Source organism: Leucoraja erinacea, chromosome 16 (genome assembly GCF_028641065.1).
Source record: "Leucoraja erinacea ecotype New England chromosome 16, Leri_hhj_1, whole genome shotgun sequence".
Lineage (NCBI taxonomy): Eukaryota > Metazoa > Chordata > Chondrichthyes > Rajiformes > Rajidae > Leucoraja > Leucoraja erinaceus.
In genome coordinates, this window is record NC_073392.1 from 34,395,429 (window position 1) to 34,419,917 (window position 24,489).

The 24,489-nt window shown below is 45.2% G+C and overlaps 1 protein-coding gene across 2 annotated transcripts in view; it reads left to right on the forward strand.

Annotated features, from left to right (window-relative positions):
• Positions 1–24,489, forward strand: part of LOC129704786 (proline-rich transmembrane protein 3-like) — an 85,441-nt gene that overhangs the window by 12,215 nt on the left and 48,737 nt on the right. Inside the window, exon 1 of one of the 2 annotated variants that reach the window (XM_055648133.1) lies at positions 13,762–14,272. The exons of the other annotated variant lie outside the window; for it this stretch is intronic. The gene's annotated coding sequence lies outside the window, so the exon portion shown is untranslated. Of the gene's footprint in view, positions 1–13,761; positions 14,273–24,489 lie in introns of those variants that run through there. 2 annotated transcript variants of the gene reach the window in all.

The following is a 24,489-nucleotide window of genomic DNA, read 5'->3' on the forward strand; positions in this document are numbered from 1 at the left end:
TTCTGGACATTACTTTTAATTGATTGAAAGATACAGCATGGAAACAAGCCCTTCGACCCACCCAGTCTATGCTGACCAACGATCACCCTCTCTCATTAGTTCTATGTTATCCCACATTCTCATACGCTCCCTACACATTAGGGGCGATTTACACAGACCAATTAACCTACAAACTCGTAGGTCTTTGGAATGTAGAAGGAAACCGGAGCATCCGGGGGAAACCCACACAGTCAGAGGGAGTACGTGCAAACTCCACACAGACAGCACCCGAGGTCAGGATCGAACCCAAGTCTTCTGGCTCTGTGAGACAACAGCTCTATCAGCTACACCTCTTTGACACCCTTCACAAGCATTTTTCTTAAATATCCCCAAGAAATATTCGAAACAAAGAACTGCAGATGCTGGTTTATACCAACATTTATATCTGTTTTTCTCCTGACCCGCTGAGTTGCTCCAGTACTTTGTGTCTGTCCCAAGGAATGTGTCTTGTGGACCACACGGGAAAGAAACTGGACTTTGCTCTGCCTGTTTTGCAGATGTTAAATTGATTTAAAGTAACTTTTAGGGAATAATTTCCAGAGCTTCTGGAAAGCAGGAGGGATGCCAGTCGTTCAGGCTTATCTGATGCAAGCATGAAACAAGCATGTGATAGATTGGCCTTCCTTACAAGTGGCAAAGCGCCTGCATGGCCAGCTAACGTTGCAGCTACTGGAGAAAAACGCAGGGATGACAACATCTGACCCAGCTGGTCTTGTGCATTGCAAAGCGGGCAATGTGTCAAACACATGCCACCACCCCCCCTTGCAATCGTCCACAGGTCAGTTGGAGTTAACTGGGCTGAATGTATCATCAGGCAGTTCGCTCTAAGACTTTCCTCCAGCACCTAAATCTTCAGCAGGCCAACAAAGAAAAAGCCACGGACTGCAGATGTTAGAAGTCTGAATACTCAGCACATCAGGCCATATCTGCGGAGCCAGAGACAGTGTTAACTTATCAGATTAATGCAACATTTGTGATGTTTTAGGATTGGGACCCTTCTTTTTAAAATTTAACTTTTTTTTTCACCTCATTCAGATTGATTCATCTCAATGTCACACGTTTAACCCTACAGCAAGGCTCGCTAGCACACCTTGCACTATTTATCACCTTACACTAGAGTATTTCACTCTAGTATCTATGAGGCACATTTTTGATCCCTAACAGCAACCCATATAAAATGGATACTGCCATTCATAAGGCCAAAGTGGCAGGGTGAGCTGAATCTTAGGTTCCCAGTGGTGCTATGATGTTCCTGTTAACACAGCCTGAAACTATTTGGCTATTTGCTCACCCAGACACGTTTCCCCAGCCTGCGATGCCTATAACAGCTAATATACATATAACAGCTCGGCGGTGGGGAAGCAGTTTTCTAATTTAATGTCAAATGTGGCCCAAGGTTTGTGCGTTTCGAACGTAATCCTCACGTGTTAGTCCCGTACACGTGAGGTTGTGGGTGTTTGTGTTCAGGCACTGCCTGATCATTTGTCATTTGTGATAAAATAATTTAAAGTGCTTTCTTCACAGAATGGGCTCGATGCATGAATCCCCCCCCCCCCCCCCCCCCCACGATTTCTTCTGCTATCATTTTCGACAAATAGCAGAGAATTCACAAATATACTGTGCAGATAATCACCCCTCAGCTGCATCTGTTTATCGACTCATTTCCATTACCATTTGAAGTGGTTTTTAAGTATTAAAGGTGCTCGGGCAGGCAATCTTACCCAGTGGCCTCTCAAAATCAAGTTGAAATTTATCTTGTTAAATTTCATTAAAATGCTTCCATTAAACATGTTGCAAGAATTGAAAGGGGCGGTGTGGGACATTGCAACCTTCATGTGGTCCCCCCTGTTTCGACAAATGCAATCAACCCGGCGTGCACAATCAAATAAGATCAAATAGAACAAGTTGTCCGACCACTTTAGGCTGTGCACGACATATGCAAGCTGAAGAAGAAAGGGGCTAAATGCATCTCTTGCCTGAGGTGACCACTTGTGCCAAGGTCCTTGAATGGGAGATCAGCCTACTTCATTCTGAGGCAGCCATAGAGTTGGGGTCGGGGAGGGTGTTCCAAAACGATTCAATGCGAGTCGGGGGTGAAAGGGTCTCGATAATATCGGTGATGAAACAAGGTTTGGCTGTGGGCCCAGAAGGAGCAAATTTGAATGCGTTGAATATTAAATGCCTTTTACCCTGCCCGATGAGCCCTGACCATAAGCGAATGGGCCACTTGGCACAGAAAACAATTTCTCACTTCCTAGGGCGACACGATAGTGCAGCAGTAGAATTGCTGCCTCACAGCGCCAGAGACCCGGGTTCGATCCTGACTATGGGTGCTGTCTGTATGGAGTTTGTGCATTCTCCCTGTGACCATGTGGGTTTTCCCTGGGTGCTCCAGTTTCCTCCGACATCCCAAAGACGTACAGGATTGTAGTAAGATTGTACAGGATTGTATTGGCTTTGGTAAGTTGTCCCCAGTGTGTAGGATAGAACTCGTGTGCGGGGATCACAGGTTGGCGTGGACATCGTGCTCCAAAGGGTCCGTTTCCACACTGTATCTCTGAAACCAAAACTAAATGCTGCTTGGTCAGTTGGGTTCCTCCAGCAGATTGTTTGTTGCTAGAGATTCAAGCATCTGCATTTTGTTGTGTCGCGATCAAGTCTATTCTGATGAACCAGCCACCAACATACAGCAAGGCCGATCCACTGCAGCCATATGATGTACAAACCATTCTGGGATGTGTGTGAAATTCAGATTACACAATCAAACTCATGCAGTTGAAGGAAGAATGTGAAAATTTCACACAGAGGGCACGGGTGGTCAAAAGCAAAACAGTATCGCTGGGGAACCGAAGGAACAACACATCAACAATGTGCCACCATGCCAGGCCAGCGGACACATCCTGAAGAATCTTCACAGCCTACAGAGTCTGAAGAAGGGGCCTGACCCAACACGTCACCCATTCTTTTTCTCCAGAGATGCTGCCCGACCTGCTGTGTTTTCTCTAGCACTTTGTGTCTATCTTCGGCATAAACCAGCATCTGCAGTTCCTTTCTACGCAGCCAGGCCCTCAAGTCACTGCCTTCATGTCCACTGTACCCAATTGTTCTACATGGCCCGGGCCTCTTCCACTGTCAGAGTGAGGCCAAACGTAAATTGGATGAACAGCACCTCATATTTCGCTTGGCCAGCTTACAACCCAGCAGTATAACTAGTGATTTCTCTAACTTCAAGTAACCCTTGCATCCCCTCTCTCTCCGTCCCTGCCCCACCCTAGTCATCGTATTTGCTTCGCTGTTGAGTTTCACTTTTTATATCACTCATTATCACCTTCCCCACAGCCAACAATCGACCATTGTGGGCTCCACCTTTCCTTGATCATCGTTTTTTTTTTGGGCATATTTTTCATCCATTTGTTCTATGTACCTTTTCATATCCCTTGTTTCCCTCTCCCCTGACACTCAGTCTGAAGAAGGGTCACGACCCGAAACGTCACCTATTCCTTTTCTCCAGAGATGCTGCCTGACCCGCTGAGCTATTTGTGTCTATCTTCGAGTTCTTCCATAATCTAGTCTGCAGTACCTCCCGTTTCATTCAGTTGTGTCAATATTGTACACAGACTTCATTGTTAGATAATTCAGTCAGTGATATAACAGCTTCTCTTCTCCCTGCAGACTTGTGCCGAAATCAGTCTATCCACTTACTAAGTGTTCAAACTCCTTCCACTAAATATATTTGATTTGCGTATCTTCGCATATTCCCACTGCTGTGATGGGGAAATGGTTTTCAACCACCTGTCATGTATACATTTCACACTATGTGTCTGTTGTGGCCTCCTAACGGATGTCTGAGTGAGACATCTGCTGTAACATTTTGTTTGGGTGTCCTTTGCTCAATGTAAAGGTCATACTGTGACGGTGGGCTGCCCCACCTCTGAACTCATGCTGCTCCTATTATGGAGATAGCGGACACAGAGTGCGAAACACTGCTAAAGGATACAAAGTCTGAAGAAGGGTTCCCAAGCTGAAACGTCGCCTATCCAAGTTCTCCAGAGCTGCTGCCTAACCTGTTGAGTTACTCAGCACTTTGTGTCCTCTTATGGAAGAGTCATGGTCATACAGCGTGGAAATATGCCCTTCGGCCCATCTTTCCCACACCAGCCAACATGTCCCAGTTACACTAGTCCCAGCTGCCCGCATTTGGCCCATATCCCTCCAAACCTGTCCTATCCATTAACCTGTCTAACTGTTTCTTACATGGTGGGATAGTCCCTGCCCCAACTACCTCCTCTGGCAGTTTGATCCATACAACCACCACCCTTTGTGTGAAAAAGTTACTCTTCAGATTCCTGTTAATTATTTTCCCCTTCACCTTAAACCCACCCTTCCTTCCTTCCTTCCTTCCTTCCTTCCTTCCTTCCTTCCTTCCTTCCTTCCTTCCTTCCTTCCTTCCTTCCTTCCTTCCTTCCTTCCTTTCCTTCCTTCCTCCCTCCCTCCCTCCCTCCCTCCCTCCCTCCCTCCCTCCCTCCTTTCCTCCCTCCCTCCTTCCCTCCCCCTCCTTCCCTCCCTCCTTCCCTCCCTCCTTCCTTCCCTCCTTCCCTCCTTCCTTCCTTCCTTCCTGTTTTGCCTCCTGGCATGTAGGACAGCAACGAAGGTCTTCTACTTCTGTCTGTTCTGGGAAGTCCATCACACCCGGTAGAGATGATTCCTTCAGTTGCTGTTTCCGTAACATATTCGTTTTACGAGACAGGGTTGTTAGCCCTGTGCTCAACCTCCAACCTGGAGGACTGGTGGATCGCTCTTTGTCTCGCCTCTACCCTTCGACCTATCCAGCATGGGAGACCCTAACAGGAGACAAATCTCTCGCTGGCATAGCTCTAGGGGTCACTGAGACACACAAGCTCCCCGACCACGACAAGGTTGCAATCCAACGGGGAGGACGTACCTCAATTTCCCTACTCTATGTTAGAGACTCTGTACATCTACCCGATCTATTCTTTTCTTGATTTTATGCACCTCTATGAGATCACTCCTCTTTCTCTTGCACTCCAAGTAATAGAGTCCCAGCCTGCTCAACCTCTCCCTATAGTTGAGACCCTCGAGTCCTGGCAACACCCTTGCAAATGCTCTCAGTACCCTTTCCAGCTTGACAACATATTTCCTATAAGACGGTGCCCAGAACTGAACACAAGAAGTGGACCTTGGTCAGTAACTGATGGGAATGGTCCACCCTGAAAGAATTGGTGGATACTTGGAATTCTAAATATTCCAGTTCCTTCTTCCCTAATGCAGCACCTGTTTTCCCGACACTTGCATAATATTTGATCAGTAGTCCTCTTATTGATACAGTTGGCATGGTTCAACACTGCTACAATTGCTTGGTAAAACATATTCCATGCGTGTGCTGTTCTAAGATTTTCTTTTCCTGAAGGATCTTACAAGTGGCTTTCAGTTGATATATTCCTGAGTAGGTTATCCAAATGCAAACTATCACAAGATGAGGTTTGTACTATATTCAGCCCGTCCCGCTGAGTTTACTCCAGCATTTTGTATCTATATTCCTACAATTTGGTTTTGGGATAAGAAGCTTGCGTCCAACAGGTCAGTTTCCCCTTGGTCCAAGTGTGAATCTCACCTTCTTAATTCCTAATAATGACACCTGAGTGATCGTGGTGATTTTGGTTAGAATGAAAAGGATGTGTCATATTTGCAGCTGAATTAACTGCTGGTGTGTCCTTGAGTACTAAATGTGCCAATTTCAATGCAAGTATTTTATGCCAATCTGCAAACCTCCCATTGGTTTGGCAGCAATCCAGCTTGTGCTTATCACTCCCCCCCTCCCTCTTCAGTCACACAGTTTGTAATTTTCTCTGACATGTCTGCTCACTGGGAGACAAACCTGCTTAGAAAGGATGAAAAATGGAGTGACATTGATTGTTTGCCATTAGACATATCTGAACTGGATTACTATCCTGTTCTTAAAATGCACGGTGACACAGCAGTAGAGTTGCTGCCTTACAGCGCCAGAGACCCGGGTTCCATCCTGACTACAAGTGGAGTCCGTACGGAGTTTTGTACGTTCTCACTGTGACTGCATGGTTATCTCCGGGTGCTCTGGTTTCCTCCCACACTCTAAAGATGTCTAGGTTTGTATATTAATTGGCTTCGGTAAAATTGTAAATTGTAAATTGTCCCCAGTGTGTAGGATAATTCCTAGTGTACGGGGATTGCTGGTCGGCACGGACTCGGTGGGCTGAAGGGTCTGTTTCCACGTTGTACCTCTGAAGTCTAAAGGCACTATGACACTACAAAGCAGCATTGCTTGTTACTGACCAGACTAGCTGTTCTAGCCTTCGATGCTTTAAGGCAAGTCCCTTTTTGTTTAACAAAATACCTTGAAAAAGCAAAGGAATTGAGGTAAAAGACTTGAATTTATATGGAGTCTTTCGTAACCATAATTGGTTCCAAAACAAGTATCTTGACTGACAAAGTTGCAGACATAAAGCGTGGGTATTTTCTCTTTTCGATTCACTTCCAAATTGCCTTCATGAAGTGTTGCTGTAGTGAAAATATAGAAAACAGTGTGGCCAGAGATAAACACAACATGCTGGAGTAACTCCGCGGGTCAGGCAGCATCTCCGGAGAAATGGAACAGGTGAAGTTTTGGGAGGAGACTCTACTTCAACAGAGTAGCTAATATGTGCATTGCAAGCTCTCAGGTTATAATGGTTAATAATGGCCAAAAAGGTTATAATGGTTTGGTATCTTGGTTTCATTCAGGGTTAAACATTATTTAGACAACAAGGGATAAGTTCTTTGCTCTTCTTTGAAATATCTGTTAGGTTCTCCTGTGGTGACATGAGGCCCTGTTTAAAATCTCATCTATAAGATGACACAGTAACCCTTCTTCACAAAGTAAGCCAAGATCATTTTGTCTCAGGTAGACAAAAGTGCTGGAGAAACTCAGCGGTTGCGGCAGCATCTATGGAGCGAAGGAAATAGGCAACGTTTTTGGGTCAAAACCATCTGAAGAAGGGTTTCGGCCCGAAATAATAGACAATAGACAATAGGTGCAGGAGTAGGCCATTCGGCCCTTCGAGCCAGCACCGCCATTCAATGTGATCATGGCTGATCATCCCAATCAGTACCCTGTTCCTGCCTCCTCCCCATATCCCCTGACTCTGCTATTTTTAAGAGCCCTATCTAGCTCTCTCTTGAAAGCATCCAGATAACCTGCCTCCACCGCCCTCTGAGGCAGAGAATTCCACACTCACCACTCTCTGTGAGAAAAAGTGTTTCCTCATCGCCGTTCTAAATGGCTTAGAAACGTTGCCTATTTCCTTCACTCCATAGATGCTGCCGCACCCGCTGAGTTTCTCCAACACTTTTGTCTACCTTCGATTTTCCAGCGTCTGCAGTTCCTTTTTAATCATTTTGTCTCAAACTGGAGTGTGCTTGACTGGTTTATAGTGAGCCTTTTCTTGTTACCAACTATACCAGAGGTTTAGGAGGCCAGTTGGCACCAAGCAAAGGACCGCTGCCTACTCAACGTTCTGGACAACGACCAACATCAGTAAAAAATGCATTTCTAGCAACGAATTAGTGGAGATCATAAAGATGCGGACTTAACTCAACATTTTGAGATGGCATTGCATCTGGGGAAGGAGGCTGTCAGAACAAGAAAAAGGTTAATTCAGTGGAACTTGTGTTCTGCTGCCATTAATAGAAACAAACATAGTCCCAGCCACATTTCAGCTTTGTCTTATTGATAGGCCCAGCCAGAGAGAGGCACGCCAGGAGTGAGATTGATAAGTTGTTCCACAATGGCTACGTCCATTAAATCAGATATTTGTTCAACTTTCAGGTAGCAGTAATGACTTACTTCATAGTGCTTTTCGTTTAATGTAGTTTAGTTTAGAGATACAGCGCGGAAACAGGCCCTTTGGCCCAGCGAGTCCGTGCCGACTAGCGATCCCCGCACATTAACACTATCCTATACCCACTAGGGACAATTATTACATTTACCAAGCCAACTAACCTACAAACCTGTACGTCTTTGGAATGTGGGAGGAAACCGACGATCTCGGAGAAAACCCACGCAGGTCACGGGGAGAACGTACAAACGCCACACAGACAGCACCCGTAATCGGGATCAAACCCGGGTCTCCGGCGTTACATTCGCTGTAAGGCAGCAACTCTACCGCTGCGCCACCTTGACTCTGCCTCAGAATGTTGTGGGTCCAAGGTCCATTCCAGAGCCTCGAGCAACGTAACATAGGACCTCACATAAGTAAATGAATACTGCCCTGTCTGAGGTTTGGTCTCAGACATAAATGTAGATGGCTTGGTAGACACAAAATACTGGAGTAACTCAGCGGGCCAGGCAGCATCTCTGGAGAGAAGGAATGGGTGACGTTTCAGGTCGAGACCCTTCTTCGGACTGATTTATGGCTTGACTGGCAATTTTTTGGATGACACCAAAATTGCATGAGTTGCAGACAGTGAGGAAGGCTGTCAAAGTATACAGCAGGATATGTAGATCAGCTGCAGAAATGGGCAGAGAAGTGGCAGGAGGACTTCAGGCTGAGCAAGTATGAGGTGTAAGAAGTATATAATTAAAGACAAGGACCTCAACAGCATTGAGGTACACAGGGATCTTGGGGTGCAAGTTCATAACTCCCTAAAAGTGGCAACACAAGTAGATAGAGTGGGTAAAGACAGAAACATAGAAAACAACGAAAAATGGGTGCAAGAGTAGGCCATTTGGCTCTTCGAGCCACCACCGCCATTCAATATGATCATGGCTGATCTTCTAAAATCAGTACCTTGTTCCTGCTTTTTCCTCTATATACCATGATTCCTTTAGCCCTAAGGACTAAACCTAACATATAATATGATTGCCTTCATTGGACAGGACATTGAATGCAAAAGTCAGGAAATTATGTTGCAGCTTTATAGGACTTTGGTCAAGCCTTATTTGGGGTATTGTGTATGAAAGAACTGCAGATGCTGGTTTAAACCAGATAGACACAAAATGCTGGAGTAACTCAATGGGACAGGCAGCATCTCTGGAGAGAAGGAATGGGTGTCATTTCAGGTCGAGGCCCTTCTACAGACTCTGAAGAGGATTGTGTGCAGTTTTGGTTGCCTCTATACAGGAAGAGTGTGAAGGCCTTTGGAGAGGGCTCACAATATGTTTACCAGAACGCTGTTTGGATTAGAGGCTAAGAGCTATAAGGAGAGATTGGACAACATTGGATTGTTTTCTCTGGAGCATTGGAGACTGGGTGGAGACCGCATAGAGGTGTATAAATTTATGAGAGGCACAGATAGGGTAGACTGTCAAACCTTTATCCTTGGATGAAAATGTCAAAGACTGGAGATCATAGCTTTAAGGTGAGAGGCAAAGTATTGAAGGGCATTATGGAGGGCACTGTAAGTGTGTGCAAATTGCCCACTGCGTCTCCAACATTAACAGATTCAGAAATCCTGCATCAGTTTTAAAGCATAATAAAACCCGACAATAAAAACAACTTCACAAATTGAAGTCGTATTTTTCTCTTGCTTCCGTTGCTATTTCAAAAACTGGTGCATAAATAAAATGGGATCCGATGTCAGTTTGGCTGTTCTCTAGTAGAAACAGCAGAGCAGTTGGTACCAGCAATATCTGCCATCTTCTTGTAGAAGTGTGGTGAACTCCGGGGAGTTGATCTCACTAACTAGGATGCCTCAGATTACAGTAGTCTTTGAATAGCTGCTTCTCGGAGAAACAGTGTGAGCAGAGACTGTGCTTCAGGATTAAGAATAACAAGAGCAGCACCTGAGCATCTGAGACCTCAGTTTAGATAGTGTTAACTTTGTATTTCAACCTGAACATCTTAACCTTTGACCATTCTCGGAGCAGTAAAGGCCAGTAGTGTCCTGGACCATGAGGCATCCAAATGAAAATGATTCCTTTTCTGTTGCGTAGTTACTCCTGTTAATTATGAATTGAATTGCCTGCTGCTTCAATGGAACAATTCTGCCGTTGTTATGCTCTTACAATAAATAATAAATTACAAGATGGTTATCAGATACAGTAGAAGTTAGTGAACAAAAGAGCTCTGAATCAAATAACTAAAAGCTAAGCTCGGTTAGTCATTAGCGACTGGCAATTAGTGTTAGATATTAGACTTGCTATCAGACCAAAGTAACTTGTTTCCCCAATCTCTCACTTAAACCTTTAATAGGTACCAGTGTTTTTATTCACCATGCATTTCTGTTTATGTGTCTGTCCAATTCAGTGTGAATGTTTTTGAAGGTGCATTGCCTGAGAGACATTCTGCCAAATATGTTCAGAAACTCAAGTGTCCCTGAAGCTTCCAAACCTGTTCATGTGCTGCATCTTTCGTGACTCCAGGCAGTCTCAATGCCCAATGGTGTAAATTTGAAGTGCAATCATTGCTGTTGTTCCAAATCTCACTCAAATCTTCCTCCAGGTGATTATATCATTAGACTTTGGAGATACAGTGTAGAAACAGACCCACCGAGTACACGCCGACCAGCGATCACCCTGTACATATCCTACACATGAGGGACAATTTTACCAATTTACCAGAGTTGGTACGGAACATTTGCATTTTTCAGCTTGAAATTGCTATATGGTGCATACTGTAGCGAGTCTTATAACTTACACTTGAATGCAATATACAGTGGCTTGCAAAAGCATTCATACCCCTTGAACTTTTCCACATTTTGTCACGTTACAACCACAAATGTAAATGTATTTTATTGGGATTTTATGTGATAGACCAACACAAAGTGGCGCATACTTGTGAAGTGGAAGGAAAATGATACATGGTTTTCAACATTTTTTTACAAATAAAAAACTGAAAAGTGTGGCGTGCAAAAGTATTCAGCCCCCCTGAGTCAATACTTTGTAGAACCACCTTTCGTTGCAATTACAGTTGCAAGCCTTTTGGGGTATGTCTCTACCAGCTTTGCACATCTAGAGACTGAAATATTTGCCCATTCTTCTTTGCAAAATAGTTCAAGCTCATTTAGATTGGATGGATGACAAAATGTGGAAAAGATCAAGGGGTATGAATACTTTTGCAAGCCACTGTATATGCTTTAAATTGGAATGGAGCATCTTTGAAAGGGGGGAGACTGTGCGATCACTGATCACTGGCCTTGGGGGTACCCGGTGAGTGAGTGGAGCAACCGAGTGGGGAGAGGGTGTGGAAGAAGGGTAGGAACTTTTTGAAATTTGATGTATTAAAATCATGTTTTAGTGCACTGTAGAAGTATGATTTCAATGTTTTTTGTATGAAGTATTTTTAAGATTTAACTTTAATCCACACAAAGGGTGATGGGTGTATGGAACAAGCTGCCAGAGGAGGTAGTTGAGGCAGGGACCATCCCAACATTTAAGAAAAAGTTAGACTGATACATGGATAGGACAAGTTTGGAGGTATGGACCAAAAGCAGGTGGCGTAGCTGGGACATGTTGGCGGGTGTGGGCAAGTTGCACCAAAGGGCCTGTTTTCACACTGTATCACTCTATGACTACATTATACCTCCACCATGCATGAATGCTTCAGAATCAAGTGATCGAGTTTTATTGCCATATACTCAAGCATAGAAACATAGAAAATAGGTGCAGGAATAGGCCATTCGGCCCTTCGAGCCAGTACTGCCATTCAATATGATCATGGCTATTCATCTAAAATCAGTACCTCTTTCCTGTTTTTTCCCCATATCCCTTGATGTTGTTAGCCCCAAGAACTAAATGTAACTCTCTCTTGAAAAGATCCAGTGAATTGACCTGAACTGCCTTCTGTGGCAGAGAATTCCAGATTCACAACTCTCTACGTGAAGAATGTTTGTTCCCATCTCAGTCCTCAACATCGGGAACATTTTTCCTGCAGTTATAGTAAGTGAAAATCTAACAGGCAAGCAGGATGCTTTCACCAACCACCCCCATTTGAAGTCCACTATCTTCCACCATTTCTACCTAGTGCTTGGTACTTACTTCCAGCAGCCACTGGTTGTCCTCCAGGATGCACCGAGCCGCAGCCTGATCCATGCCGGTCACCTGGGCAAATTCGACACAGAGACTCTCTCTCTCTCCCCCCCTCTCTTCCGCTCTCTCTCTCTCTCTCCACTCCCCCCCCCCCTCTCCCTCTCTCCCCCTCTCCCTCTCTCTCCCTCCCCTCTCTCTCTCCCTCTCTCTCTCTCTCCCTCCCTCTCTTCCCTCTCTCCCTCTCTCTCCCTTCCCACACCCTCTCTCTCCCCTGTCTCCCCCTCTCACTCTCTCCCCTTCCCTCTCTTCTCTCCCCCCCTCTCTCTCCCATCTCTTTCCCCCCTCTCTTTACCCCCTCTCTCCCTACCACCTTACTCTTCCCCCTCTCTCTTGTCGCCCCTCTCTCCCTCTCTCCCTCTCTCCCTCTCTCGCTCTCTCTCTCTCTCTCTCTCTCTCTCTCTCTCTCTCTCTCTCTCTCTCTCTCTCTCTCTCTCTCTCTCTCTCTCTCTCTCTCTCTCTCTCTCTCTCTCCCTCTCTCTCTCTCTCTCTCTCCCTCTCTCTCTCTCTTTCTCTCTCTCTCTCTCTCTCTGTCTCTCTCCCTCTCTGTCTCTCTCTCTCCCTCTCCTCTCTCTCTCTTCACCCCTCTCCTACTCTCTTCCCCATTTCTCCCTCCTACCTCACTCTTCCCCTTGCCCTCTCTTTCACCTCTGTCTCTATCTCTTTTTCTTTGCCTCCCTATCTCTCTCTTTCCCCCGTTTCTCTCTTCCCCCCTCTCCCCCTCTATCTTTTACCACCCCTCTCTCTTCCCCTTTTCTCTCCCATTCATTCCTACCCTCTCCTCCCTCTCCACCCCCTCTCTCACTTTCCTCCTCTCTCTCCCCTACCTCTCTCTCCCTCCCTCCTCTCTCTCTCTCAATTCCATTCCCCCCCCCCCCTGTCTCTCCCCACTGTCTCCCTGTCTCCTTCCCCTCCCTCTCTCTCCACCTCCCTTTGAGAGTCTGTCCCTTCTCGCAGCAGCGGCAGCGGCGCAACGCTTCCGACGCCCCCGACGCCCGGGACATGCACTGTCCGGAGTGCTCCATGGCCGGAGCTGCAGCGAGCGACACGCCGGCCCCAGCAAACACTCGTCCGTCCCGGCTCCCTGCATCTGTTGCCGCCGCTGGTTCTGCTCCCATCCCTCCCGCAGCCCCGGCTCTCCAACGCCCGCGGACCAGGCAGTTTATCCGAGTTTTGAAATTTTCGTTGATTACAACATTTCTCACCACTGAGCGTGAGAAATTTCTGATCAGCGTGAGAGTTTGCTTGAGGGCGTGAGTCTCACGCTCAAAGCGTGAGAGTTGGCAGCCCTGGCACATCCGTTCAAAGACAGTTTAATGTCCGCAATGGGGTAGAGGTGAATCGGACAGTATCCTGTCTTATGGTGGAACACCTATTCAGCCGCCTAATAAGAAAGGGGTAGAAGTGGTTTGTGAGTCTGGTGGTACGCGCTTTCAAACTGGCCCGACAGAAGCAAGAAGAAGGAATAACTGGGGTGGGATAAGTCTTTGATTACGTTTGCTGCTTTTCTGAGGCAGCTTTGAAGTATAGATGGATGTGTGATGGACTGGGCTACATCACACAACTCCTTACACTTTGGCACAAGCAAGGGCTATTGAAGCATCAAACGTTCTCATTTCACTAAATTCTGGTTCTCTATCTACACTTGCTGATCTTCTCAGCAATTTCTGGTTTTATCCTGATTACTAGCATCTGCAGTAGTTTGCTTTTGTAAGTGGCCCTATTAACCCTCTGTACCCATGGAAGCAATTTATAGTCCCATAAAACCAGGGGGTATGTGTTTGTAGAGATGAGCGCATGAACAACCCTCTTGTTTAGTTGTGGGTTTGTAGCACCACAGTGAAGTGTTGAAGTATAGACGACAGCCAGAAGTCATTGCCCGTGGAATCAATTATTGGTGCCTCAAGGTGTGTCTTTGACCTCATTCTGCAACACTACTGCAGTAACTCAGAACTCTGTAATCACCTGTAAAGCCTTCAACACAGAATAATCAGATGTTCTGCTCTCCTCTGATTGTGCCTGGCATCACGGATTCAATCTGTGGAGACGGTGTGTGTGTTTTAGTGAAGGTTAGGGAGCCGGCTACAGGACTCGCTACCTTCACACTGCACACAGTGTGGAATAATTGAGACATTCCTCGATGACAGTTCACGCAGAGCCAAGAACACAGATCAGGTATGATTTTGGATTCGATTTATTTACAGCCCTTTCTCTAAGTGTGCAGTGGAGAGAACATGCATGTCAAATATTTTAATCTCTAATGGATTCTATCCAAGTCTGGTATAAAATTCCTGTGGGGTTTTATGTCTGTGTGTAGAATGTAATCATGGAATAATGAAAAGCACCTTGTCAGGATGCTGGCCGTTCGTCCTTGCATTCACGTTACACCTGTGTTCTACATGTTCTTTCAGAGGTTTTTTGCAACATATTAAAGGGCAATGCCAATTCTGCAGCGCGGAGGGGAGGGAGGGAGAGGGGGAGAGAGAGTATGTGAGGGGACTGCTCTCCCTCCACACTTCCTGGCCGAGGCAGGGTTTGAGCATGAACAGGGCTCCGGGTTTAGCTGACATTTTCTGCCGCGTGTGAGTTTGCAGCATTGCCTCTGCAGATGTGTGTGTTCATTCACGAAACAGCAGTGTCATCATGAAAGCCTGGCTTGTCAGGAAGGCAAGCCTGCGTAAAAATACAACCATCGCTACAGTGGCCAATTATGATTATTGTGCAAACATATACATTTTTAAAGTGCAGACCCTGGAAATCTGAAATGATAAAAGATAAACACAAAATGCTGGAAAAAAAACTCAGCAGGTTAGACAGCATCCGTGGAAAGAGAACCCAGGCCTGATTCCTGTGGGAACTGTTTGTTGGGCATTATCTTTCTCATTGGACAAGGTGACACCTTTGACCGGTCTTTAGTCGATATTACTAATACAGATGTTCTTTCTTTCTTGAAAGTCCCATGTGCTGGATGTTTGTATCCATTTGTTGGTAGTGCGAATTAGTCTCATTGTTTTAACCCTTGTGGAAACAATCCTAGGTATGTTGTGCCCGAAGAGGTTTGGAAGAAGTGTTAATGGTGTGGTAGGTTGGAGTGCTGAATAGTTTAGTTTGGAGATGCAGCGTGGAAACAGGCCCTTCGGCCCACCAGGTTCATGCCGACCAATGAATCCCGTACACTAGTTCTAACGTGCACACTGGGGACAACATACAGTAGCCTGTAACGCTGCACGTCTTTGGAGTGTTGGAGGGAACTTGAAAACCCGGAGAAAACTCACAGGGAGAACATACAAAATCCGTACTGACAGCACCCATAGTCAAGATTGAACCCGGGTCTCTGGCACTGTAAGGAACTGCAGATGCTGGTTTAAACCGAAGATAGACACAAAAGGCTGGAGTAACTCAGCGGGACAGGCAGCATCTCTGGAGAGAAGGAATGGGTGAAGTTTTGGGTCTGGTCTGAAGAAGGGTCTCGACCTGAAATGTCACCCATTCAGAGATGCTGCCTGTCCCGCTGAGTTACTCCAGCTTTTTATGTCTATCTTCACTATAAGGCAGCAACTCTACCACTGCACCACTGTGCTGCTCAGCCCAATCATACATTCACCAGTCTGGGATCGCTCCCGTTTTTGTCCTACACAGTCTATGCCAAATGCATTTAAAGACAGGGAACGTGATACTGAGATAATCTGTTGAGAAAGAGTGTGTGGGTAAAGGCGACTCTATTTACATGTCTGTGGCAGTGATGTGATGCTGTGTGGCCTCACAGTCTCCACTTTATGCAATGGATCTAAAATATGGAGAAAAGTTAAAAAAAAATGTTTTTCCACTGGGAGGATTTCTTCGCTGCTTGCACTCCTGTTTCATCCCTAATTGTACATCGTTGAATCCATAAAGGAATTATTTATTTTAACCAGATATATCCATAACCTGTAATGTAGCTAATTGTCAGACATTACCCCAAGTTCAACATCTGGGCTTTATTATGTCCTCTTGCGCACAAAAGGGCTTTTCAATTCTCACATAACCATCACCGGAGTGACATTCAATATAATTTTTATGCTTTCTTAAACATTCCTGTATTTTTTTCCCCCATTTGTGGCACCATTTACTGTCTTGAGAGTAGACGCACAAAACTTTCCCTTTGACGTTCCTTGAAGCCCCTCCATGAAACTTTTGTGGCCACTATTCTATCCTAGTATTGATCCCATCCCAAATCGCAAGGAGGGAAAATGTATCAAGAGATGGGCAAGATCGTTGCACCATATGTTCTTACAAGTATCCTGGCAGCTGGACTACTCTGCAGGGTGGGAATTCGATTTAAACCATGTTTTTTTTTTACTGTTAGCATTGGCAAACTGGTATCTTGAGCACATTCCTGCCAGAATGGTATCCTAGCAACGTTAGCACAGCGAAGATAGACACAAAATGCAGGAGTAAATCAGCGGGAAGGGCAGCATCTCTGGATAGAAGGAATGGGTGATGTTTCGGGTCTTGTTTTGCTGTGCCTTCTATCCAGAGATACTGCCCGTCCCCGCGGAGTTACTCCAGCATTTTGTGTCTAGCCTTGGTGTAAACCAGCGTCTGCAGTTCCTTCCTATACATTAACACAGCTACATTGTGGAGATAATGTTTGAACTGGGTGCTGAGGATGAAAAACTGAGAGAGGTGTCGCATCCCCAGACCCCCTATTATCAGAGGTGAAAACTACTCGCCCTGTCCTTTAACAAAGACCATTGCTGTTCAAAACAAAATGAACCGAGTTGATGTGGAACCAATGTCCCAAATCCAGTGTATGTCCGAGATCATGCCATTGCAATGACCGCCCAGGCCCAGAACATCTCGTTTCCCAAACTCCTTGCCAAAGGCCTCTTGGCAAGTGTTGTGATGACAGCAGGTGGATTCTCTCCTTCTACGGATGGTGGTAGTTGTGTGTGCCCCCCCCATGGAAGCCAGACCACGTGGGAGCCCGATCACCACAGTGCTTGGGTAATCTTTCACAATGGGAGTTTGCATGTGTCTATGCAGAGGGCAGATCTGAACCGCCAGTTAGATTGTGCCAGCACGTCAAGCTCAATGCGTTGAGAACCAGTGAACTGCTGAGAGACCAAGGTGACGAAGGCACACCAAAGCAAGTGGGGCCAAGATCGAAGGGGGAACTTGGTGAGGGGGGGGGGGTGCTGAGAACAATGGGGGGGGGACCCGGCAGGGGGGGGGCACCTGCTGCCACGTGTGATGGAAGACCTGGTTTGCCATTGCGCACAGAAGAGAAAAGTGTTCGGAAAACATTTTGTAAAGTTGTCGGCGCCAGAATCGTGGCGACTCTTGTGTATCGCCCAGGCGACATCTGTTGCATGATCTTACCAGGTTGTGTGTATAACACAGCGATTCGCTGCACCTAGGTACATGTGAGAAAAACATTTCATTGAATCATTGAATTGAATCGTTGAGGTTTTTACAAATTGAGCTCTTGACCCAAACTGAATGAAGGATTGCTAAGCAAATGATGGAAGGACTGAGCAGTGTCCATTGAAACAGCAAATGTCAATGTCAAATCAGGTACTGAAAGAGAATTGGAAATGAAGATTTAGCAGAAGCAAGAAAGGGACAGGAAAGAAAACATGAAAGTGTGAATTGTAAAATATTTAAAATCTGCAGCCATACTCAATAATGGAAAGAAAGAGACCACAATTTGCAATAATTGATTTTAGTATCTTAACTTCCTTTTCCAAAAACGAATTGGTTATTTATATGTTGATTTATTTAAACACTCAGTGAGGAAGGCCCTATCTAAATTAGGCCATTGCAGCAATGATGAATTCTGTATTATCAAGGCTTTACTGCATTGGTCTGAATTGTCTGATATATTCCCATGTTTGGATATCTGGCCTTCATCTCATAAGATCATACATAAAGGGGTAAAGGCAGGAGTAGGTCATTATGCTTCAAGAGTGATGCAGTGTGGAAACAGGCCCTTCAACCCAACTTGCCCACGCCGGCCAACATGTCCCTGCTACACTAGCCCCACCTTCCTGCGTTTGGTCCATATCCCTCCAAACCAGTCCTATCCATGTACCTGGCTAACTGCTTCATAAATGTTGGGATAGACCCAGCCTCAACTACCTCCTCTGGCAGATTGTTCCATACACCCACCACCCTTTGTGTGAAAAAGTGACCCCTCAGATTCCTATTAAAGATTCCCCTTCACCTTAATCCTATGTCCTCTGGTCCTCAGTTCACCTACTCTGCGACAAGAGTGTTTACTAACAAAACATCCGCTTATTCTGTTAAATTTCATTCATGGTTCTCAATGTACTGAGCGAGCCACTGTGGCTCCAGGGAGGAAGAAGAACTCCAGAGATTTGCTGCCACCCGAGTAAAAGACTTTCTTTGCATCTCACTCCATAATGGCCGACCCTTTGATTTGAGCTTGTGACTCCTGGTTCAAGAACTCAAGCCAAGCAAGGCATAATTTCGTGCATCCACTTCGTTAGGATCTAGACCATTCCTCGGATTTTAGATTTCCCTCTCTGCTGGGGTTTCAATTACTATCTCATCCATTTATAGAAACATAGAAAATAGGTGCAGGAGAAGGCCATTCGGCCCTTCGAACCAGCACCGCCATTCAATATGACCATGGCTGATCATCCAAAATCAATACCCTGTTCCTGCTTCCTCCCCATTTCTCTCAATTCCATTAGTTTTAAAAGCAATAACTAATTCTCTCCTCAAAAGATCCAGTGAATGGCCTCCACTGCCTTCTGCGGCAGAGAATTCCACAGATTCACTACTGTCTGAGTGAAAAAGATTTTCCTCATCTGAGTCTTAAATGGCCTACCCATTATTCTCAAACTGTGGTTCATGGTTCTGGACTCCGCCAACATCGGGAACATTTTTCCTGCAATTAGCCTGTCCAATCCTTTATAGATGTTATGTTTCTACAATATCCCCTCTCATCCTAAAGCCCAGTCAATCTATTCTTTCATCATATGTCATCCCGCCACCCTGGGAATTAACCTGGTGGACCTACACTGCACTCCCTCAATAGCATGAACATTTGCATATGCAGATGTTCTTAATAGTAATGATAGAATGTGAAGAAGGTAGCCCAAATTGGTCCCGGTAGGGCCATCCATTCACGTTGCACTCTTCTCTGTAACAAGCTTGCTGTGACGTGTATACACCAACAATTAATCAGTGAGAAACATTATTTAAAAAAAAACAAGAATGTAAAACTGAGACGGTCAAATCCAGTTAGATTTTTTTTTTTTGTTTTTCAAACTATGGTTCTTCTGAGGAAGTTGATGTATTAAGCTCAGAGTTATTAAAGTATCGGTCAACTTTTATTATGGATTATTGATACCTGCTTTATTTTGCATTTGTTGAAGCAGGGACATCCATCGATGTTGATTACATTGACTTTTCCCAGTTATTAAGGTCAATTAGTGGGAATTACTCATAATTACCGGAATTAACCTGTAATTTACTTAATTATGTCCTTATATAAGCCGCACCAATACAAATCATTGGTTAACTCAGTTAACATCTGAATATCACTATTGCGACATGCTGCATCTGTGAGTCACATGGAAGATGGTTATTATGGAGTTTGTAAAATAATATTTAAAAGCTATGCGAGCCAAAAAAGCTGGAGGAACTCAGCGGGACAGGCAGCATCTTCTTGGAGAGAAAGAATGGGTGATGTTTAGGGTTGAGACCCTTCTTCAGCCTAGTTAGGGAAAAGGGAAACGAGATATATCATGATGATGTAGACAGATAAAGAACAAAGAATGAAAGATAAGCAAAACAGTAACCATGATAAAGGAAACTGGCAGTTTCTTCCTACTCATTGAGTCTCACCCTGGTCGCTCTCTCTTCTCCCCTCATCCAACAGGCAACAGGTACAGAGGTGTGAAAACACACACCTCCAGATTCAGGGACAATTTCTTCCCTGCTGTTGTCAGGCAATTGAACCGTCCTCTCACCAACTAGAGAGCAGTCCTGACCTCCCATCTACCTCATTGGAGATCCTCAAACTATCTTTTATCGGACTTTATTGGAGTGTATATTGCATTAAATGTCATTCTCTTTACCCTGTACACTGTGGACGCCTTGATTATAATCATATTTTGTCTTTCCGCTGTCTGGATAGCAAGCAACAAAAAAGCTTTTCACTGTACCTCAGTACACTTAACAATTAAACTAAATTAATAGCTGTTGGTGAATCATGAGTTTTATGATAGAGTGGATCTTCAATCAACCTTTCCTATGGAACACATTTGAAGAGAGGAATACACATCATTTATCAAGGTCCACCTTTGCTGAGGGGTGGCTCCTGAGATAATAATGTTGGAACAACGCATTTTCCCAGTTATTAAGGTCAATTAGCAAGAAATACTCATAATTACCGGAATTGACCTGTAATTAATTTAATTATGTCCTTATATAAGCCGCACCAATGCAAATCATTGGCTAACTCAGTTAGCATCTGAATGTCACTATTACGACTGGAGTAACTCAACGGGACATGCAGAATTTCTGGAGAGAAGGAATGGGTGACATTTCGGATCGAGACCCTTCTTCAGACCGTGACCCTGCGGGTTTTCTCCAGGTGCTCTGGTTTCCTCCTCACTCCATAGATGTGCAGGTTTGTAGGTTAATTGGCTTCTGTAAATTGTCTCTAGTGCGTCGGATAGATCTAGTGTACGGGTGATCGCTGGTTGGCGCGGACTAGATGGGCCAAAGGGCCTGTTTCCAGGCTGTATCTCTAAACTAGATCAGTCTGATGAAGGGTCTTGACCCGAAACGTCACCCTTTCCTTCTCTCCAGAAATGCTGCGTGCCCCGCTGAGTTACTCCAGCATTCTGTGTCTACCTTCGATTTAAACCAGCATCTGCAGTTCTTTTCTAAACTAAAGATGGAATGGATTTAAGTAAACAACTTTGCATCAAAATAAATATCTTTCTTCACCCAGCTGTCTTCTTCATGGGTAATCACTTGGATGGAGGATGACTTGTTTTTCTCTGGTTCCCTGAGTTCTGAGGTAACTGCTCACTCCTGGGTCACAAACACTTCCACACATGAAGCAGGAAAGGGCCGAGTGGATAGATGGCTGCTGGTGCTTCCACCAATTATGCTTTACCATGTACTCCCGGCACAGGGAATCAAAGTATTTAGCTCCATCACAAACGCATTTTCCTTCTGTTGGGTGGTCACAGGGCAGATGAATGGTGAGTGGGAGTGAGTGGGATGTTGCATTTCTTTGTGCAGTTATTTTCCCCTGTCTAGCAGGTAATCTCCTTCATGTGGAGGAAGGAACTGCTGATGCTGGTTTAGACCGAGAGACAGACACAACAAACTGGAGCAACTCACTGGGTCAGACAGCATCTCTGGAGAAAAATAGGTGACATTTCAGGTCGAGACCCTTCTTCAGACTGATAGTCAGTGGAAAGGGAAACGAGAGATATAGATGGTGATATAGACAAATGAATGAAAGATCTATGACCACGATTACCTTTTTACATTTATTTGTTCTATATCTCACTATATCACTATCTGTATCTCTCGTTTTCCCTTTCTCCTGACTGTCAGTATGAAGAAGAGTCTCGACCCAAAACATCACCTATTCCTTTCCTCCAGAGATGCTGTCTGATCCACTGAGTTGTTCCAGCATTTTGTGTATACCTTCGATTTAAACCAGCATCTACAGTTCTTTCCTACACAGAATGGTTCAGGATTCAGTGTTGGCATATGAACGGGTGCCTGTCCCACACAGCTGACTATGCTAGAATGGATCTTCAATCAACCGTTACTATGGAACACATTGGAAGGTTCACTTATCAAGGTCCACTGTGGCTGAGAGGTGGCTCCTGAGATTCGTGAAATGGTCCACATTTTCCAGGGTCTCACCATTCATCTTTACTGTTTGAGGACAGTGTTCCACCTTGGGGACAAAGTGGTGGAGGACCTCTGCCTTGTAAATGAGTGTGATGTCCATCCTCATGCACTTCACAGAATGAGCTATTGATGATATGGAGTTTGACCTCCAGAGCCACATACAAAAATGTTTAAGAAGGAACTGCAGATGCTGGAAAATCGAAGGTAGACAAAAGTGCTGGAGAAACTCAGCGGGTGGGGCAGCATCTATGGAGCGAAGGAAATGGGCAACGTTTCGGGCCGAAACCCTTCTTCAGACTGATGTGAGGCTGTCTGCTTACTGCAGCTTGAATACTGAGTTTGCTGTGTGGGTGCCAGGGGTTGTGTAGTCTCTCATTAGATTGGCTGGTGGTGCTCCCAGAACTTGCAGTTGTCACATCATGAAGATTGTGCCCATTGTGTCTCTGGACTGATGGAATCCATGCTGTATCTGGGACACAACTCCTTGGCCACTGGGGGGCGGCAGTTAAGGAGACCACTGGCAATGACTGCCTATGAATTGGAGTCAAAGGTCATACAGCCCAGAAACTCGCCCTTCAATCCATATGTCAACCATTTTCGCCCATCTATGCCAATCCAATTTGCCTATTGTCAATCCATATCCTACACCGAATGCCTATGTGAGTGCCTGTCTAAATGTGTCTTAAAGGTAGTGATTGTATCTGACTCCACCACCTCTTTTGTTACCAAGTTCCAGATATCAACATCTCTACGTATTTAAATTTAAAATGCGTTCCCGATGTTAGGGAAGTCCAGGACAAGGGGTCACAGCTTAAGGATAAAGGGGAAATCCTTTAAAACCGAGATGAGAAGAACTTTTTTCACGCAGAGAGTGGTGAATCTCTGGAACTCTCTGCCACAGAGGGTAGTTGAGGCCAGTTCATTGGCTATATTTAAGAGGGAGTTAGATGTGGCCCTTGTGGCTAAGGGGATCAGGGGGTATGGAGAGAAGGCAGGTACGGGATACTGAGTTGAATGATCAGCCATGATCATATTGAATGGCGGTGCAGGCTCGAAGGGCCGAATGGCCTACTCCTGCACCTAATTTCTATGTTTCTATGTATCTATGTATGTAAAATGTTCTCCTCAAATCCTCTTTAAAACTCCTTCCTCTCACCTTAAGTCTGTGCCCTCTTGTTTTTTGATAGCTTGTTGTGGTCAGCGATCAATGGTCAGATCAGGCTACAGCGTGAATCTCTGACTGCGTCACACCCACGACCTTGAACAAGTTCTGCCAAATTAGTTGGGATAGGAGAGAGTTCCACCCATCCTGTAACCATCCTGTGCTCAGCTGAGCAGCGAGGTTTCTAGGACTGAGTGCTTTAGCGATACAGTGTGGACACAGGCCCTTCGGCCCACCTAGTCCAAGCTGACCAACGATTACCCTGAACACTGGTACTATCCTACACACTGGGGACAATTTTCAATTCACAGAAACCGATTAACCTACAAACTTGTCCATCTTTGGAGTGTGGGAGGAAACCGGGGCACCCGGAGAAACGCACGTGGTCACAGGGGGAAAAATACAAACTCCGTACAGACAGCACCCGAACCGGGACTCTGGTGCTGTGAGGCAGCAACTCTAGCTCTGCGCCACTGTGCTGCCCTCATTATCCAGTATAATGGCGGGGATGGTTCACCTCAAAAATAAATTCCTGCTGCTGATCTGACATCTGATGCAAAAATGAAAATACAAAAGATTTGAGATTATAGTACGTATATTGTGTTATATAACATCCTTGTGCTGCCTTTTCTCCTCTGGACTTTGTCACCTATTCCACCCATGTGCTAAACATACCCCTGATGGAAGAACAGGAGATGTAGATACAATTAGTAGAGAGTCTTCGGTAGTGTCTGTACAGTAGGATTGAAAAGCTCCCTTCTTTTGAAACTGTGAAATACAAGGCAATTTGATGAGACTGTGGGAGAGGCTACTAACTTGAATGTGCACTGGATAGTAAACAGAATGTGGTTTGTTGTGACTTCAGACTGTTCAATTGAAACAGAAGATATTAGATTCAGTCTTTACTTTTAAACACATGGCTTGGAAACAGGCCCTTTGGCCCATCAAGTCCATGCTGACCATTGATCACTCGTTCATGCTAGTTCCGTTATCCCACTCTAACATCAACACCCTGCACACTAGGAGCAATTTACAGAGGCCATTTTACCTACAAACCCTTTGGGTTGTGGGAATAAACCGGAGCAGCTGGAGGTTGCTAGCGAGGTCTAGGGACCTGATAGGAAGAACATGCAAACTCCACACAGACAGCCTGAGATCAGGATCGAACCCGGGTCTCAGGCACTGTGGGACAGCAGTTCTACCAGCTGAACCATTGAGCTGCCCAAGTCTGAAGAAAGGTTCTGACCCAAAAAGTTGCCTGTCCTTTTCCTCCACAGATGCTAACCGATCTGCTGAGTGAATCAGCATTTTTTGATCGGCTCAATGTCAGGTACTG